The sequence below is a fragment of the Mastomys coucha genome, unplaced genomic scaffold (assembly GCF_008632895.1).
Source record: "Mastomys coucha isolate ucsf_1 unplaced genomic scaffold, UCSF_Mcou_1 pScaffold5, whole genome shotgun sequence".
Classification (NCBI taxonomy): Eukaryota; Metazoa; Chordata; class Mammalia; order Rodentia; family Muridae; genus Mastomys; species Mastomys coucha.
In genome coordinates this window covers 98766945-98779997 of record NW_022196911.1, presented here as the reverse complement: position 1 = coordinate 98779997, position 13053 = coordinate 98766945, and positions in this window count along the sequence as shown.

Below are 13053 nucleotides of genomic sequence, written 5' to 3'. Positions count from 1 at the left end.
CTCAAATTCAGAAATCCGCCTGCCTCTGCCGCCCAAGTGCTGGAATTAAAGGCGTGTGCCACCACCGCCCGGCTGTTTGTTTGTCTTTTAATGTTTGTTGTTTTAAAGCTATTCCCGTGACCTTACGAGATGATTTCATAGGCAGTCTGATTAGAGGCTTAGAAAAATGCAAAGTCCATCCCCAGGCAATCCTCAAAATGTGTGTCTGTGTGAGCACGGGGTGGGGGGGGGGGAAACACTGAAATATTAAAGGAGTAAACACAAGTGTTTTAGGGGAGTTGCACTTAAAATTAAAATTTGAGACGCACTGGATTAAGCAGATGCTCCTTTAGCTCGGACACTAATGGAAGTAGACTAGGGGGATGAGTTTACTGGCCCACGTAGGCCTGGCAGTTTTTTCAGATTCACAGCCATCTCTAACTCAAGATGGAGAATGATAGAGGAAATACACCATATCAAACTCTGGCCTCCAACACAGACACAAATGGGCAAGTACATGCGCATGGGCACACACACAAACACAAATTAGAAAAAAAAAAATGGGATTGGGGTGATAGTAAATTACATGCCTTCAAGTATGAGAACCTGAGTCTCATCTCCAGAACCCACGACAAAACCTAAGCATGATAAATGTGTAATCCCAGCACTGGGAAGGTACAGATGGATCACTGGGCTTCCACTGGCCAGCCAGCTTACCTCCTTGGAAGGTCTAGTAAAGTAAGGCCCTATCTCAAAAGACAAGATGAGGGACAGCAAGATGGTGTCTCCAACACTGATGGTTGAGTTTGAGCCATTATGGAAGGCGAGAATCAACTCCACCAAGTTGTCCTCTGGCCTCCACATGTGTTCTGTCATGCATGTACTTTCATACACTATACACCCATGTGACAAACACATGATAAATAAATACATATATGCCCATATAATAGATTTTTTTTTAATTTTTGTTTAGAAAGAGTCTCTACATAGCCCTTAATTTTCTAGAACTCACTTTGTAGACCAGGCTGACCTCAAACTCACAGAGATCCACCTGCCTCTGACTCCCAAGTGCTGTGATTAAAGGCATGCATCAACTGTCTGGCTGTGATGTAATTTTTTAGTTCAAAAAATGATAGATGGGTGGGGCAGTTCACTGAGTTTGAGGCTAGCCTGGTCTATGGAGCGTATTCCAGGACAGCTGGAGCTACACAGAGAAGCTCGGTCTCAAAAAAAAAAAAAAGATGTCTAACTATAAGGTGGATAGCATCTGAGTTTTGATACCTGAAGTAGGTATCTGGCCTCCAACTGTTATGTAACAGTTTCCTCAGAGATTGAAACATTCCACCCTGAAGGGAAGCCCCTTAAACAGGAAGGCTAACAACTCAAAAGAGCTGAAGGAAGTCTCTGAAACTGGCCAGAGTCACTAGGCCCTTCCCTACCAGATTAAGTCGTAAATGCTCAGAGTCTCTCTCAGAACAGCAGACCTGTCAAAAATAAACAATTAAAAAAAAAAAAAAGCCAAACCCACAAAAATCTCTCATACCAGACTAGCTGCCTGGAAGAACAGAAACCAGCCAAGCTGCCTGAAAGAGGTTTAGAGCGACTGGGGCACCTGGAAAGGACAGTTTTCAACTTGTTTAGCTATCCACAGGCTCCATTGTGTGCCCCACATTCCCAGCTTTGTGAGCTGTCACACATGCTGACGTGGTTCTTGGTGAATCATCTCTCTTTAAAGAATTTCTGCTCCCATGAGTAACTCCTCACTCATATTCTTGTAATTAGCCCCAATAAAACCCCTTGGTTCAGCAGGCTGGACTTGCTGGTATTGGTGCTTGGGTCTGTCAGGCGTTCCCTATCTGTGGTAAGTAGACATGTGTGTTGCATCTCCCCTGGAAAGTTTTGCCAAACAACACACACACACACACACACACACACACACACACATGCATATGCACTAGCACATACATGTATATCTACATACAGACAACCATGTCCACATTGTTCAAAAAAGATGTAGGCAGCATTATCAAAGCTTACAACTTGTTTAAGGTCAGCACCAGCTCCTTTGTTGTTGTTGTTGTTGTTGTTTTGTTTGTTTGTTTGTTTTGTTTTTCGAGACAGGGTTTCTCTGAGTAGCCCTGGCTGTCCTGGAACTCATTCTGTAGACCAGGCTGGCCTTGAACTCAGAAATCCGCCTGCCTCTGCCTCCCAAGTGCTGGGATTAAAGGCGTGTGCCACACCTGGCTTGCACCAGCTCCTTATGTCGGATTCTTTAGAAACCTGGAAAAAAAGACCTGTTGAGCTCTGCTTGAAGGGGACAGGATGAGGGTGATTTCTAGCTACTTACGGTCTGGGGTCCCATTGCCTATCTGGTTTGATGATCTAGCACTTTCTTGTTTGTTTGCTTTGGTTCCTTTTGTTTCTTTGTTCGTTCGTTGAGACAGGCTTTCTTTGTGTAGCTCTGACTGTCCTGGAACTCAATTCATAGACCAGGCTGACCTCAAATCACCTGCCTCTACCTCAAGAGTGCTGGGCTTAAAGGTGTGTACCACCAATGCCCAGCTTGCACTTTTCTTTCTTTCTTTCTTTTCCTTTCTGTTAATAGATTTTATTATTTTTTTCATTTTTTTATTTTTTGGTTTTTTGGTTTTTTTGAGACAGGGTTTCTCTGTATAGCCCTGGCTGTCCTGGAACTCACTCTGTAGACCAGGCTGGCTTCAAACTCAGAAATCCGCCTGCCTCTGCCTCCCAAGTGCTGGGATTAAAGGCGTGCACCACCACCACCCAGCTTTGCGCCACCACCGCCCGGCTTAGATTTTATTTTTTAGAGAAGTTTTAGGGCTACAGTAAATCTGAAAGTACAGAGGGTTTCCTTGTGCCTCCACTCCAACACACGCAGCTTCTCCCAACATCAGCATCCTGCTTCAGAGAGCTTCCCTGCTAACAATCAGCGGATCCCCTTGACGCAGCCTTCCTACCGCTGTCCACAGCCCACGTAGAGTTCACTCTTGCTGCAGCGAGTTCAGTGAAATGACTTATGTCCCTGGTTGAGGTAACATATGAAATATTTTCACCCCCTTAACAAAAGCCTCATGTTGGGCTGGAGACAGCATGGACAACTCTTGCCAGAGGACTTGAATTTAGTTTCAATCCTTTGTCTGTGGCTCGCTACCTCCTACAACTCTATCTCCAGGAGATCCGCTGCTCTCTGGCCTTCACAGGTGCCTGCACTTGTGCACACACCAACACAGACACACATACATACAACATAATTTTTCAATAAATAAATAAATCCTTGTTCTACCTATCTGTCACTAATGAATACACGACGCCTCCCAACACGCCCCTGGAAACCCTTGATCTTTTTACTGTATTCATAACTTTGCCCTTTCCAGAACGTCACCTAGAGTTATACAGTATTTGGCCTTTGCAGACTGGTATCTTTCCTTCGGTTCTATGCTCTGGAGGTTCTTCAGCACCTTTTCATGGCTTTATATAGAGATACTTCTTCCAGGTTTTGAAACCTGAACATTTATTTGACAACTGTTTGTTAAAACCCTCAAGACCAGCTGGATGCTGCCCCAGCCGCTCTCACAGATTTAGGTCTTGCTCCTTCACGGAATCCAAGCCTGAATCTTCAATGCAAAGCCCACTCTGGTTACACTTTCTCTTGCACTCAGTCATATTAGCCACAGGTTGACTTCTGAAGGTGGTAGGCCACAGAGCCATGACCATGGCACATACTTTTCAAGTGATGACATTCTCTGTGGTCTTGACTGGCCTGGAACCCACCGAGATCCACCTGCCTCTACCTCCCGAGCGCTGGGATTAGAGCTGTGCACCCACATGCTTCTTACTCATTTCTGTTTAACACTCAACATTCCACTGTCCTGATGTACCACGAACTATCCATTAACCCACTGAAGGATGAGTTTGACGGTTATGAACTAAGCTGCTATGAACACCTGTGTTTTGGTTTTGTATTCACGGGTTTTAAAGTCATGTAATGAAACACCAAGGACCTCAGTTATTATACTGTATGGAAAGTGATATTGTTGTAAGACACTACCAAAGTGATAACATTTTATTTTCTCTCTAGCAATGAGCAAGAATGGTGGCTGTTCTAGACTCTCACCAACATTTGGTACTGTCAGTCCTTTGACTTTTAGCCATTTGACTAAACATGTAGTGACACCTCACTGTTGTACAATGTTCTTTGGCCATGCTGGGAATCAAACCCAGGGCCTCACACATGCTAAGCAACTACCAAAGAACATTGCAAAACAACATTGGCACTTGCTGCCAAAACCAGCGACTTAAGTTCCATCCCTGGGACCCACAGAATATAAGGAGAGAGCAGCCTCCCGCAAGTTGTCCTCTGAGACACATGCTTGTACCCTGGCACACAGCTCACCCTCACCCCACAAATGAAATAAATAGGTGTATATTTACATAAACATAAAAAGTCAAGTGCTCTGTCACCAAGCTCCACCATCAGCCACCACGCTCATTTTTCACCTTCTTGCTTAAGTATCTCTGGCTTTTTATTGTATTTTCTGGTTTTTGGGGGGAGGGCTGTTTGTTTCTTTGTTTTAGTTTTTTAGTTCTTCAATTTCTAGATGAGCAATTCACAACAGGAGACCTTTAAACAGATAGCATCAGCACCACATGGGAATTTGGTTAGAAATTCATGGGTTTGGGCCCCACCAAGTCTTACTGAACAAGAAACTTTGGAGATGTGGCGCAGTGGTGTGTGTATTAGCTGCCTTCCTATTGATGCAAACTAAGGTTTGGAAATGCTGTTGTGGGCCAGCTTCGTTGCTATGGTAGCCTCCAACCACCTGTAGCTACTGAGCTCTTGTAACATGGCTAGGATGTATACAGATTGTGCTATGAATGTTAAGTACACCCCAGGATAAAAAAAAGAAAAAGACTTAGTTTTAAAAAGTGAACTATCTCATTAATAATTTTTATATTGATAAAACTGAAGCTATAATATTTTTGCTATATGGACTTGAATAAAGCAATGTTAAAGGTAATTTTACTTGTTTCTAGTTTTTTAAAACATGGAGTGGGATCTAGAGAGGTAGTTCAGTGATTGAGATCAGCTACTGCTCTTCCAGAGGACCCTGCAAGTTCTGTTCCCACCACCCACATAGCAGTTCACAACTGACCGTCATTCCAGGAGAGGAACACCCTCTTCTGACTTTCTTGGGTACCAGGCATGCATACAGTACATGGACATACATACAGGCAAAATAGCCAAACATAAAATAATTTTTTTAGAAGTAAATAAAAATAAGATGTGGAAGAGTTGGAGAGATGGCTCCATTGGTAAAGCTGCCTATGCATAAGCACCTGAGTCTGGGTCCTTAGCACCCACACAAGAACCAAGCATGCCAGGCAGTGGTGGCACAAGCCTTTGATCCCAGCACTTGGGAGGCAGAAGCAGGCGGATTTCCGAGTTCAAGGCCAGCCTGGTCTACAGAGTGAGTTCCAGGACAGCCAGGGCTACACAGAGAAACCCTGTCTCGAAAAATAAAACAAAACAAAACAAACAAACAAAAAAAGAGCCAAGCTTGTCTTAACCCCAGTAAGACAGATGGACCCCAGAGGCTTGCTGCCCAGCCAGTCTAGATGAAATGGTGAGATCCAGGGTCATTGAAATATTATTTCTAGGCTGTAGAGATAGCTTAATAGTTAAGGGCACTGGTTATGCGAGGCAGTAGTGGTGCAAGTCTTTGATCCCAGCACTTAGGAGGCAGAGGCAGGTAGGTTTCTGAGTTCAAGGCCAGCCTGGTCTATAGAGTGAGTTCCAGGACAGCCAGGGCTAAACAGAGAAAGCCTGTCTCGAAACAAACAAACAAACAAACAAACAAACAAACAAAGCACTGGCTGCTCTTCTGCTCTTCCAAAGGATCCAGGTTCAAGTCCCAGTACCCACATGGAGGCTCACAATTGTCATTAACTATAGTTCCAGGGGATATGAACCCTCAAACAGACAGATATATCTCCAGGCAAAACACCAATGCACATAAAAGAAAAATAAATAAATCTTTTTAAAAAAACAAAAAGACCCTCTCTCAAAACCTAAGTGAGATTAAAGAAGTCAGAATTTCCAGAATTTTTTTTCTGCTGTTGTTTTTCTTTTATGCTAGGACTAGAACTCCATGAATAAAATGATAGGTAAGTACTCTACCACTGAATCTCACCCTTAGCCCTGGAAACTTTGCAGTAGGTACTGACTGATTCACTCTGTAGACCTGGCTGCCTGGAGTACCTGCTTCTGCCTCCCAAAGGCCGGAATTAAAGGTCAAATGTTTGGCCCCTTCATGTTTTCAAATTCATCATCATCGGTAGTAGTAATAGTAGCAGTATATGAGTGTGTGTGTGTGTGTGTGTGTGTGTGTGTGTGTGTGTGTGTGTCTGTGTGTGTTTGTAAAAGTGTGGAGGTCAGAGGGCAACTTTCAGGGTCTAGTCTTGCCTGACATTTATGTCTATATAGCCCATGAACTAAGAATGGTTCTTAATGTGTAATAATTGAAAATAAAAATGCAAATATAATAAAGTAGGTGTCTGGTCATGGAGGTATAAGCCTTTAATACCAGCAGAGGTAGAGCAGATCTCTGTGAGGTCTGGGCCAGCCTGGTCTACACAGGAGTGAGGCATCTGTCTAGAAAAGAGGGAGCCAAGGAGGAGAAGAGGAGGAGGAAGAGGAGGAAGAAGAGGAAGAAGGGAATATAGTCTTTGATCCTTCTCATGTAAGTATTTTTATGTGTATTATACACACCCAGTGCAAATGTAACAGAAAGCGCATCTCAACCCAATCTGCCTCCACACGACAGATAGAATAATTTAATACGGTAAGACATATTTTAATACGGCATAATTTAACATGAGAACAGTCAACTTCTATAGCAGGATTTTCTTGGACCTGCCAGCAGTATAAATAATGACGAAGAGTCTTTTAATATAGTTTAAGCTTAGGCATTTTGCACTTAGCATTCTCCTGCCTAGCTCACCTAACTTAACCCAACTGTCTTGCCACATGGTTAGATCCATACTTTTTTACTCCACTATGGTCCATGTCTGTCCACTCTGAATCTCTCTGAATCTCCCGCTTCTTCTCCTCACCCCACCACCCCCCAGTCATTCTACCTGCCAGGAGGCTCCACCCTCCATTTCCTGCTCCAGTTATTGGCCTTCAGCTGTTTATCACAAGCAATCAGTAGCGAGACAATCTCACATACAATTTTAGATTGCCTCTAGGCATAGAGGGCTGTCTAAACTTCAAGTACCTGAGGCCATGTGGAAGGACAAGTCTTTACAAATATAAGGCCAGCGACAGGCCATAGAAATGACAATACCAATATCCTGCTAGCATTTAGAATTAACAATTGAAAATACAGAGACACACCTTCACATGGTGTAAAAAAGGCTACCCCAACAAATATGGTAATAGTCATATTTTAACAAGGCATATCTTATTACAGTAATAGCCATGTTTTAATATGGCATGGCTTAATACGGTAATAGTCGACCTCTCCATAAGATGGTGCTCAAAGACTAACTGTAACGTATTTCCATTGCATTATATTTGTATACGGGGTGCAGATAGTCGTGCATGTGCCAGAGTAGACGTGTAGAACCCAAGGGAGTCAGTTCTTTCCTTCCACCATGTGGGTTCTGTGATGCAACTTAAGCCATCAGGCTTGGGAGCAAGGACTCTCACTGGCTGAGCTGATTCTGGCCCCCTGTAAGACATTTTTTTTTTTCAAGACAGGGTTTCTGTGTGTAGCCCTGAGATCTGTAGACCAGGCTGCCCTCAAACCCAGAGATCTACTTGCCTCTGCCTCCCGGGTGCTGGGATTAAAGGCCTATATCATCTCTTCCCCAGCCCCCCACTGCCCTCCCATGTCTCATTTAATTCTTACAGCGGGCTTTGGAGTGGTTTGTTGATGACGCTTCTAGAGATAAAGTCACTTGCCTAAAGGTCCTGCACCTAAATGACAATCGAAACGTTTACTCCAGGTTTGCCTGACTATAGCATATTCCACAAACCTGTACTATCTCCATTACTCCCTCACCCCCATCCCAGAGTTTTCCCAGCCTGGGTTTTTACTTCATCGTTATAAGCAGGTATGTTTACATGGAGCTCCTGCTGGCTTACATAAGTACAGGCTCAGTGTTATTAGTCACTTTCATGTTGCTGGGATAAAATAGCTAACAGAAGCCATGGAGCAGAAAGAAGCCTTATTCTGGCTCTGTGTGGGAGAGCCTGTCCTGGCCATCCTGTCAGGAGAGGAATGGAGGAGCGGCACGGAGTACGCGAAGCAGGCTATTCCCATCATGGTGAAACAGGAAGCCAAGAGGCCAGCTTTAATAAACCAGGAGCAGGCTATAGTCAAAGGCCTGGCCTTATTTACCTACTTCTGCTAGCTAGGCCTCACCTCCTAAAGGTTACACAACCTCCTGTCATGAAATATAATGCTGGAGGGGGTACCTGGTAGGCCCACGCCAAGGCATGCCCGGGAGCAACTACACCACACAACAGATCTGGTATAAGGGGGTTTATTGGGGGAAGGGAGAGGAGTGAGGACCTGGGAAGGGGTAGGAGCAGACCAGTGGATATGTAGTCAGGCAGACAGGCTGGAGCAGAGCCATGAAGGCAGAGAAGGGGGCAGTACAGAGGACAGGGAAGGAGGGAGGGAGGGAGGGGAGAGGGAAAAGGAGAAAGAGAGAGAGAGAGAGAGAGAGAGAGAGGGCATGCGCTAGAGTGGCAGGCACTCCTGCACCTGGCACACACAGCTGGCAGCAGGTGACTGTGGCTTTAGTCATTGCTAGGTCCCTGGGAAGAGCCTAGTGGAATCGCAAGTAAGCTAACACCTTCCATAAATAATGCTGCCAGCTAGTGGGGGTGGAGGAGAGACCCTCCAAACATGAGCCACTGTGGGATATTTCAGATTAAAAGCATAACAGGCAAGGGCAGATGTGGTAGTGTATGCCTGTAATCCTACCACTTGGGATGTAGAGGTAGGCAGACTTCTGCAAGTTCAAGGCCAGCCTGGTCTACATAGTGAGACCCTGTGTTGTTTGTTTGAATTTAAATCCCAACAGACAGGAAGCATCAAAGAATAATTGATTCTTCTCTTAACACGCAACCTGACTGCATCCCCCAGCCAAGCTTTCAAAGATCAGATCCATCCGTTGTTTTATTATATTCTTAATGCTGGCTGGCCCAGGTGATATAACTGCCCCCTTTGCTGGAGCTGGCACTGGGATAAGGAAATAAAGCCAGGCTCAGCATCCACTGTAGGGTTGAGCGACATCATTTCCTGAATAGAAGAGCCTGAGGTCTCTCTGTGCCCAGTTACGCACACTTGGCCTCTCTCTATTTCCTGTCATTTGAAAATGTGTGAAACTCAGTGATGTCTGCCCTCCCCCCTCTTTTTTGAGAAATTAAATTTAAATGAATCAAAAACACATGGATTGGCTTTTCCTCAGAAGGACACTCACATTTTAAAATGGAAAGGAAAATACACGGGCCCAAGACCAGATGGATTTTTAAATATGGAAGCAGGGTTGGAATATTTGGGAAAAGCCGAAGCAGTTAGGCGTGCCCAGCCCAGACTCTCCCTCACAGCTGCAGAGAGACAGGCCACCTCTGAGATGAGCGGGCCTTGCTCTGTGGATGAATGGGGTATCAGAAGGCATGGATTCATGATACGCCAATGCCTTGTAGGCGTTATCGTGATCTCTGGGACTGGACAAGCCACCTGGTCACAGCTCAGCTGTTAAAAGCAGAGTGCTCTTCCCAGGGACTCAGCTCCAAGCACCCACATCTGGCGGCTTACCAAGTCCTCTAACTCCAGCTCTGGGGGATTCATCATCTGTGGCATCTGCAGGCACCCATGTTCATGTGCAAATGTCCATATGCACACATCACACATAACCATATGAGTAAAAATAAATACTGGGACTGGAGAGATGGCTCAGCAGTTCTGAGGGTTGTGCTCTTCCAGAGGACCTGCATTCAGCTCCCAGCACCCACGTGGACACGCACCTCTCTAACTCCAGTTCTAGGGGATCCGAAGCCCTCTTCTGATCACTCCAGGCACCAGGCATGCATGTGGTGAGCAGACACATATGCAGGCAAAGCACCCATACACATAAAATAAATACATAAAATGAAAATAAATCTTTTTTTTAAAAAAAAAGATGGAATGAAGTTAGGGCATCCAGTTGTAATTAGGCTTTTTTAAAACACACAGCTAAGGGTGAAAATAAAGCTGAAACCCAGATGTTAATCCATATTCTATGGGGGAGGGGAGAGAGGAGGAGGAAGGGAGGGGGAGAGAGAGAGAGAGAGAGAGAGAGAGAGAGAGAGAGAGAGAGAGAGAACGAACAAACAGGGTCCACCGAAGGGTCCCCAGCTAACAAATGGCAAGCTTGACTTTTTCTTTGGTCTGCAACCAATCACACAGGCATTCAGTACATCCTTGGGGTGGTCTTCCTACTGCACCACATTGCCTTCTTTTCACAGGGAGGATGGTATCTGAAAGCTCCCAGTCCCTGATGCTCTCTCAGAGTTCTGACCTCTACTTCTGACTCTGTTCTCTGTTAACAGCCTATGTACACCCTGACCCAGGATGCCCTGGGGTTCTCATAGATTCTGTCCTTTTCTGTATTGTCTCCTGCTAAACCTCCTCCTCCTCACATCCCCATTTCTGCGTCCTCTGTCTATCCCTGTTTCGATTCATGCTGTGGCAGTTAAGAACTGTAGTTCTAGGGGCCAGCAAGAGGGCTCAGCAGGTGAAAGGCACTTGCTGCCAAACTTGAGTTTGATCCTTGGAACCCACAGAACAGAAGGAGAGAACCGAACCCACAAAGTGGTCCTCTTGCCTTCACATGTATGCTATGGCATGCACACACACCTGTGTGCACACACACACATACATACACACACCACACAGAGAGAGAAAAGAAAAAAAAAAAGGAAGGAAGGCATGCAGGAGGGAGAGAGGGAGGGCAGACTGGAGAGACGGCTCAGCCTAAGAGCATGTGTACCTTCTGCAGAGCACCTGAGTTCAGCTCACAGGAACCATATTGAGTGGCGCACAACCCCCTGTAACTCCAGCCTCTGAGAGATCCATCACCCCTGGCCTCTGCCTCCGTGGGCACCAGCAGTCACATGAACATACCCCACATATACATATACATATTTTTAAAAAATAATTTTTATTTTATGTACATTGATGTTTTGCCTGCATGTTTGTCTGTATGAGGGTGTCATATCCCCTGGAACTGGGGGTCACAGACTGTTGTGAGCTGCCATGTGGGTGTTGGGACTTGAACCCAGGGCCTTTAGAAGAATAGTCAATGCTCTTAACCTCTGGGCCATCTCTCCAGCCCCACATACACATAATTTTTGTTGTTGTTGTTTTTTCGAGACAGGGTTTCTCTGTATAGCCCTGGCTGTCCTGAAACTCACTCTGTAGACCAGGCTGGCCTTGAACTCTGAAATCCGCCTGCCTCTGCCTCCCAAGTGCTGGGATTAAAGGCATGCGCCACCACTGCCCAGCCCGATAATTTTATTAAAAAGTAAATAAATAATCATTTAGAAAGAACAAAAGGAAAGAAGGAAGGAAGTTTTTTTTTGAGGTCCCTCTAAAATAGAAAGGGTTTTTTTGAAAAAGAATTATTACTTACATTTTTATTCAGTGTTTTTGAGACAGGGCCTCATGTAGACAAGGCTAGCCTTGTCGATTTGCAAAGTACGTGGACCTTGCATGCTGAGAAATCAGCAATGGGAGATGTGGACTACAGCGAGGGCCAGATCCAATACCAGGTGCTTTAAAGATTCCTCCATTTAAGCCCCATCAAAATCCTATGAAAATGTTATTGTCAACCCTAATTTCACATATGTAAAATAGATGTCACTAAATTAAACAATTTACTCTAGATCCCTCCAGATGGTGGGTGGTGGAGCTGGACTTCAAATATTGGCCATTCTGGCTCCTGAGTCCCAACTTTACCGCTGCCCGATACCACCTTTTACTACCTCGTAAAATGAGGGGGATAGTTAAAAATAATCCCTTAGCATTTTAGTGGCAGTTTCCTCATTCTGAAGCACGGTTCATGTTCATGCCTTATTTGATCTTCACAATGACCCTAAGGGTAGGTATTATTAACCCAATTTATGGGGCAAGAACAGAGACGTATTAAGAGGGTCACGTGTCCCAAAGCATACAGGTAGCAAAAGCAATCAGCGCGCCATCACCCAGGACTGCCCGTTCCCAATGTGTCCAGCGCGTCCCATCCGTCACTCTCCTCTGGCTCCTGCATAGTCCACTGTTCTTTTCTCTGCATCTTTCTTTAAAGAGGCACTGGTGCTTCCTCAACAGGCCGTGCCTCCTCACCATGAACCCGGCTCTGCATAGTGAATGCTCGCAAGCAGCAACAGGGGGCGCTGTGGACTAACTCATCAGTCTGGAGCTTCAGGAGCCCCAGCTGGTGGACACAAACTAGTTCTGATAAATGTTTTTTATTTTATTTATGTTTTGAGGTGTATAAGTACTACTTGTGTATGGTGTACATTCTTAAAGGTATAAATGAGCATACAATGTACCGGCTTCCTAGCTCCCCAGTTCTCTCAGCATTTGAATCAAGAAGTATATGCTTATATAATCGAATGTATGTTTTTTCCACCCAGATGGTAGCATACAAACACCCACACATTATCTTTTCTTTCCCATACAAATTACATTATATGATAGCCACTATTCTTACTCCAGATATTTCAAGATTGTTTATCTTTTATGCTTTTGTTTTTGTTAGTGAGGCAGAGTTTCATGTAGCCCAGGCTGTCCTCAAACTCAGTGTGTAGTTGAGGATGAGTTTGAAATCCTAGGTGGGGCATGTGGGTGGATGCCTTTGACTCCAGCACTCCGGAGGCAGAGCAGATCTCTGAGCAGGAGACCAGCCTCCACTACACAGGAGTTCCAGGACAGCCAGGGTTACACAGAAACACCCTGCCCCCTCCCCCGCAAAAGAAGAGAGAGAGAGAGAGAGAGA